At 40.2% G+C, this 5810-nt stretch overlaps 1 long non-coding RNA gene across 1 annotated transcript; it reads right to left on the reverse strand.

Annotated features, from left to right (window-relative positions):
* Nucleotides 1–925: 925 nt before the first annotated feature.
* On the reverse strand, nt 926–5554 carry LOC146507294 (uncharacterized). Its single transcript, XR_014877322.1, has 2 exons — nt 1742–5554; nt 926–1676 (listed from the first exon to the last, which is right to left on the reverse strand). It is a non-coding gene; the product is annotated as an uncharacterized LOC146507294 (long non-coding RNA).
* Between the last annotated feature and the right edge of the window lie 256 nt (nt 5555–5810).

Below are 5810 nucleotides of genomic sequence, written 5' to 3' on the forward strand. Positions count from 1 at the left end.
TAAATCAACATGGAGTAATTGCTTTGAAATGTGGAGGAAGTGAGCAAGCAGGCTGGACAAAGCATCGATGGTGGCAGCGGTGGCAGGGTGCTGCTGGAAATGTAACGTGCAGATGTTTCGGAGAACTGTTGCAACCTTGTGGGCCAGCGAATCGGTCCAGGCCAATGATAGCTTTGACCAATTTAAATAAAAGCAGAGCGCTCCGAGTGACCAGCAGAGGTAGTGACAGATGACTTGAGAACACACACACATGCACCAGCGGCAGGCTGTTTTTGGACTATTCAGTGAATGGACGTCAGCTGCTTTCAATGAGTAGCTGAATTGTGTGGGTGTGTGTGGAGGGGTCTGTTTGAGGCTGTCAGCACTGGTGAGTGTGTGTGTGTGTGTGTCTTGTGTGTGAGAGATTGTGAGTGAGCAAACACAATCCTGTCCATCAGTGTCTATTACCCAGACAGCGAGTGAGATTAATGACCACAGGGTCAAAGAGAGTCACACCATCTCCCCCCATGCGAATGGACGCACACACAAGAGGAACAGAGAAATATGATCACACAAACACACAGATGTACATGAACATTTTTAGACACAAGAGTGCGCAAAAAGAGGTAAAGAAAGATAAAAAGTTCAAATAAAACAGTATTTACTTCTTGACTTTTTGTTATACTTTAATAATTTAATATATCACATATAACACAACACATTCATCTATGTTACAATGAATCTGTCAGCAGCCAACATGACACATTCGTATGTTGTTTTTCTGACCACATGTTGAATACAATGCCATTCTTTTTCCTTTTTTTCAGGTTCTGGTACATGACTTTACATCTGGTAAATGCTGTTGTACACAACAAAATAAACTATCATAGCTATGCAGATGACACACAAGTATATATCACAATGTCACCAGGAGACCGAGGCCCTGTACAGGCTCTTGGTAAATGCATTGAGGAAATTAATGACTGGTTGTGCCACAATTTTCTCCAGCTAAACAAAAACAAAACTGAGGTAATAGTCTTTGGTGCCAAAGAAAAACGATTACAGGTCACCAGAGAACTTCAATCTATACACCTAAAAACCACAAACCAGGCGATAAATTTGGGTGGAGTGATGGATGCAGACCTAAACTTAGAAAAACACATTAAGACAATAACAAAATCAGCTTACTATCACCTCAAGAATATTTCAAGGATAAAAGATCTGATGTCTCAACAGGACCTGGAAAAACTAGTCCATGCATTCATCTTTAGTAGGCTTGATTACTGTAACAGCATCTTTACAGGTCTACCTAAAAAATCAGTCAGACAACTACAGCTCATTCAGAACTCTGCTGCTCGAGTCCTCACTAAGACCAAAAAAGTGGACCACATCAGTCCAGCTCTGAGGTCTTTACACTGGCTGCCTGTCCGTCAGAGGATAGACTTTAAAGTTCTGATCCTGGTCTATAAAGCTCTGAATGGTTTAGGACCAAAATACATCAGTGACCTCCTGACCCAGTATGAACCTTCCAGATCCCTCAGGTTACCTGGATCTGGTCTTTTATCAGTTCCCAGAGTCAGAACCAGACACGGAGAAGCTGCATTCAGCTTTTATGCTCCTTATATCTGGAACAAACTCCCAGAAAGCCTCAGATCAGCTGAAACACTCAGTTTATTTAAATCCAGGTTGAAAACTCACTTATTCTCAGCTGCATTTAAATAAAGCACCAAATCCGCACTTAAGCTTAAATTTCAAAACTTACATTTAACTACTGATTTTATCTACTGTTCTGATTTTATCTGTTTTGATTTTTGATTTTATATACTGTTTTGTTTGTTTGTTAGTTAGTTAGTTAGTTAGTTAGTTAGTTAGTTAGTTAGTTAGTTAGTTGGTTTGTTTGCTTGTTTTAATCAATTTTAAATCATGCTTTTTATTTGTTTTTGTTTCTAATGTCTCTGTAAAGCAATTCGAATCACCTTGTTGTTGAATTGTGCTATACAAATAAACTTGCCTTGCCTTACAGTACTATGGACAACAGCGACTGCTTTTTGTCTGCATTTAGCGGTGATTTGACAAACATCAGCCAAGAACTTTTTTTGTTACTGAAAGTTACCAGCAGCCAGGAGTTATGGCTGAATTGTGCATCAGCAGGATCAACCCAGTGTGTAGTTACGTTTCTTGAAAGGTGCACGCTAGATTTTATGGAAGGTTATGGCACAAGGTTAAGAGGAGTGGCTGGTTATGTCATAGGTTATAATGTAAATTTTCCGCTGAAGCATAAGTCAGTCATTACAGTGAGCCAGGAGATCAACATAAATGGCTAAAAGGAGCTAAAATGCTCTGCAGATCTGAAGTAAAGCAGGGATGGGATTCAACATATTAATCATAGCACATTTGGAATTTGACCAGTTGTCTTTGATTCAATAGATCAAAAATATATGTTTGTTTAACAGCTAATAAAAAGACCCATTATTTTTGAAGATTTATTATAAGGATTTTTTCTAATTTACTTCACACAATAGTGTTCAAAAGAGCACCTTGAAAGGATCTATGATCTTTCCTGTTCAAATATAGAATGGTGTGCATTACAGGCTATAATATGAGAAAGATTTAGTCTGTAGATTTTTTTACCCATTTACTTTCAAATTTAATGACAATTTTAAGAGACATTAGCCTAAACTCCTCTTAAGATTATTCTGCTGCAGGGACTTTGGAAATGGTCAAACTCTAGCACTGACGTCCACAGGCTAACAAAAGTTAGCTGTAGTTCAGCTAGCCACAAGATGTTTCAGGCATACCCAAGTAGGAGGAGACCTTCTGGCAGAACCTGTTAACGAGCATGGAGATATGGATGGATGGATCATTTAGCTTATTCATAGACCAAAACGTGTAAACATGACAAAGCTGCACCTGCTCACAGCTTTGATGTTTCAGGTCAAAAACCCTCCAGGTTTTCTACTCATGTTTTGGCAACAGTGGGTATCTGCTCGAATGCTTTACCTCCACTTGGTACCTGCGAGTTACAAATTGCTCCCACTTGTCTCTGCAACTTAGACAACATATTTAAAATCTTAAGGGTATATAATACTGAGGTTGGGAAAAAAAAAAGACTGACACACTAAGAAAAGTCCTGACCGACACTGTACTTATACATATGGACATATAATGTGTCGGAACAGCTGACTTCTTGGCAAGCCGTGGTCAAAGGAAGTCACTTTGAACAAAATGCCTTAACAACTCTGTTATTAACGATGCAGGCTGCTCAGCTATCTTAATTCCATTTGCATAATGAGCCGGAGCTGATAAGCCACTCATCAGAGTTAATGGAGTGGCTTTCATTAATTAAAACATCTCATTCCCACTGCTGGCTTCATTACTACGCCAGATGGTTGTCATTACACTGCTGTTTGTCAGTCAAAGACTTGACACCACACCGTAAAGGGCTAGTTAATATTACTAACAGAGCTGGGGGAGTTGGTACATGTGGGAATTCGTTTTGGGACCTAAATACCCCTGCAGCAAAGTAAGATTAGATCAGATGTGAAGTTTGCGTGATGTTCTACTAGCTCAGGCCACCGTGATTCCTCATGCCTGACTTTTGTACCCAATACTTAGGGCAGCACTATTCACCCCTCACCTCTAACCGTCCTTTGTTCCCATGTATAATCACTAAAAAACTGTTGTTGCCTCGAGACACTGAACTTTCACACCCAGCAGGGCTGGCTCTGTCCCTACTGTGAACCCATGAGCCTCACCTGGGTCAACTTAAACCAATTTAGACCTTTCACTCCTCATCTATCATCACATGCACTAATAAAAGAACTGACAGCAGTATCACATTTAACAAGGGTTACACAGAAAAGAGGCATATGCCCATCCTAAATAGAGCTGGACTCTAAACCAGGCAGCTTTACATTGGCAATGTTTCAAACCCAACGTCTGTGTCAAGCAATATACATTTAGTGGGAGATTCAGTATGTGGTTGTACTAAGTTTAATATTAGAAGCAGTTGAGGGTGGCCACGCATGTACAGTGCATAAATTGCACTGACATATTTTGTTCCAGTAAAATTAGATTAGTTAGTTAGTGGTGTCCAGGATCCACAGGGATTGGACCCAGTTTATTCTGAGTCTGTCGTTTATATTAGTGTCACTCATTAATATATGATGTTTAGGATTTAAGGAAGAATTGGAGTTAATGAGCTGAGTCTGAAAAGGATTTTGACTGTGGGACTGAGGCACGACCAGGCGTGGGGTTTCCCACACCGTCTTGTCATACACCGGATCTTTGGTGCATTTCAATAAACTGATGATTCCCAAACTGAACCCAAGTTGCTGAGTAATTTCATCAGCAGTGAAATATTTGACTCACAGATTAGATATCTTTCTGCAATTGAATTTCAGATTTTGTAGTGAATTACTAAATAAGTAGGCTAGACAAAACTATTTAAAAAATGCTGACTGTGGCCCAATAGAGTAGCTGCATCGATCTCATGTTTATTCATTGGGACTCAGTGATAAAACTATCAATAAATACCAAAACTGCTGTTAGTTTACCCATGCACGCAGTAGGATTAAAAACCATCATCCCCTTTTTGATCTATGAGGAGTTTGGTCTTAGAAGCTTGCACAACACAGAAGAGCCACCTCCACAGGACAAGACTCAGCAGTCCATCTGCATCTTAAGGATAAAGGTCACTCTTTTGAGGATGCCAATGTTCACATTTTGGACAGAGAGGACAGATGGTTTGAAAGAGGAGTGAAAGAAGCCATCTATGTCCACTGTGAGTGACCATCTTTGAACAGAGGCGGTGGTTTATGACACCAACTGTCTGCCATCTATAATCCAGTTTTGAGATCCCTTCCCAGACGCCTTAACGCCCACTCACATCCTGGGCCATCTGACCTCAGGAATTCGCATGATAAGGTGGGGCCAGGTTTCACGAACTCACCCGAAACTCTGGCTGATTGGGACCCACACCCAGTTTCACACCTTGGCTCAGGCGATTAGAGGATCATCAGGGGGTCCTTTTGTCCCTCTGTGGGGGATACTCCCACTAGGTTTATATCTGGGACTCTCCACCATTTGACCTCAGAACTGAAGAAGCTTCTCGGATGAGAGGTGAAACGTCTTAAGCAACTTAAAGAAGTCCAGACGCTTTTCTTTGCAAGCTCCTTTGACTACGATGACCTGGATGACTGAGAACCTTCACAGACACGTCTTAGAAGCTATCTGATCTGTTAGCATTTAGTTCAGCACTGTGTCTCTTCATTGCCGTGAAGGTTCCCCCAAGGTTTGTGTTGTATTGCCTTAAATTTGACAGGTATATTAAATAAAGTGCCCAAACACTGCACATGTTTTTACAAGTTTTTACAAGTTTTTACAGCAGCAACAAGCTTTATGCATAGACTTTATATAGTTGGATACAGTAACTAAATGGTTGGTGCTCTCTGGGGGGCTTGGCTATTTTGGTGACAAAAAGGAACATAATCAAACCAGAGATTGAATGTGTTGAGACAACTAGTTGTGACTGATATGAATCAACCCTAAAAAATAAAACTGAATGTTAAGTGGGTTTGCTCCTTGCTATCTAAAATATAACAGGACACTGGCGTAAATTCTCGACCGTCTCACACTTCTGTTTAATCAGTTTTCTGTTTGACGTTTATTCAGCTGTGTGAAAATCCCAGAGGAACCCACCAGGGGATTAATAAAGTTTTATTTTATCTAATCGAATCTAATAACTTTAATCTCAGCCAAACCGATTTACTCACAAACAAATAAAACACTGAAAAAAGCCCAACAATAACATTTTTAGGTTGTCTAAGTGA

The sequence above is a fragment of the Neolamprologus multifasciatus genome, chromosome 12, assembly GCF_963576455.1.
Source record: "Neolamprologus multifasciatus chromosome 12, fNeoMul1.2, whole genome shotgun sequence".
Taxonomy (NCBI): domain Eukaryota; kingdom Metazoa; phylum Chordata; class Actinopteri; order Cichliformes; family Cichlidae; genus Neolamprologus; species Neolamprologus multifasciatus.